Source organism: Haplochromis burtoni, unplaced genomic scaffold (genome assembly GCF_018398535.1).
Source record: "Haplochromis burtoni strain Fernald_Lab_line unplaced genomic scaffold, NCSU_Asbu1 Contig_120, whole genome shotgun sequence".
Taxonomy (NCBI): Eukaryota; Metazoa; Chordata; class Actinopteri; order Cichliformes; family Cichlidae; genus Haplochromis; species Haplochromis burtoni.
The window spans coordinates 1,417,583-1,419,054 of NW_024582481.1; positions in this window are offsets into that span (position 1 = coordinate 1,417,583).

Sequence of the window (1,472 nt, forward strand, 5' to 3'; positions counted from 1 at the left end):
AATATTAGCCTAAAATTTCCTTTCTTGAACTTACAAAAAACTGGTTGCCAAAACCAATGTCATGAGTGCAGAGGGACTGAAAGCAGTTTGAGCTCAAAGATTTCAAAACAGCTGCTAAATGCACCACGAGGTAAGACCATTTAGTTAGCCAGTCATCAGATGATCATACAATGATTACTTAAATGATCTGTACAGTCACCGGATCTCAGTCCTTTGGGATGTGATTGAGTGGATGATTTGCATCAGGTATCAGCAGCTGACAAATCAGCTGCAACCGTGTGATGCTACCTGTCACTGTGGACCAAAATCTCGAAGGAATGTTTCAAGCACCTTGTTGAGTCTATGCCACGAGTTTTCTGAAGGCAAAAAGGGGTCTAACCCGCTGGTAGCAAGGTGTAATATATACCTAATAAAGTGGCCAGAGAGTGTAATCACTTGTATATGACGAATTATTGCCACCTAGTGGCTGGCAGATTGATTAAAAACAGATTAGTATGCAGCTTGAAAGCCCCAGGTTATTAGTGGGGTAATGGGCTAGTAACAGTTTGATTATGAAGGCATGGTTGGGGGAATGTGCATCATTAGAGCACAGATACTTAATAAAATAAGGAGCCCCGTATGAACATCTAGTTAACTTATTTCAGTTTACATTGTGAAGGATCTTAATAAATATAATGCCCGTATATAGTTAAGACTTTTATGACATCTAATGGACTGGGTGACTTGTATGCTGTTTTTTAAAGCCACGTTTCAATATTCTTGTGATACTTAACACAAAACCCACACACAATATAGGACATTGATTTTTTCCTTGACTAAATTACTTCAATTAGTCAGATTACTAAAGTATTTCCAATAATTTCTATTAAATTTCCTACTAAATCATTTCTTGTAATAATAATGAGCATGGCTGGTTTAAATCAGGGATCTCAAATTCATATGTTATGTGGGCCAGACCAGTGAAAGTCCCTTTTCTGTCAGTGTGAAGTTTAACTCAACATTTAATCCCAGAGATTTCTTAATATAAGAAAAAGAAGTGCACTTTCAACAGTTCAACGTCTCAGTTTGACTTTTTTCCCCCTTCTTTTTCTTTTTAAGTAACCCATCCGGTCCAGCAGTTGTAACAAGCAGTCTTTCTACATGAAGGACAGAAATTTCTATAGTAGATAGTGAAAAATCAGAACTTTTTATATCATTTAGTTGGTTATTTATTAATTAATTACTTTGGTGTAATATGAATGGCCAAGGGGAGATCTTTATCAGTAGGAAAAGCTGTAAAACTTATGAAAATACAATTAAAAGTGAGGAACTTAAACCCTTTTCCACATTTTGGAATTTTCCAAGCTGTCCAGGGAGCTGGATTAGAGTCTTTGGCAGACTGAATCCAGTCCCCGGGCCTTATCTTTGACATCCTTGGTTTAAATGGTTTAAATTTAAAATAAAAAAAGTGTTTTTCCTCTTTCTGTCCACAC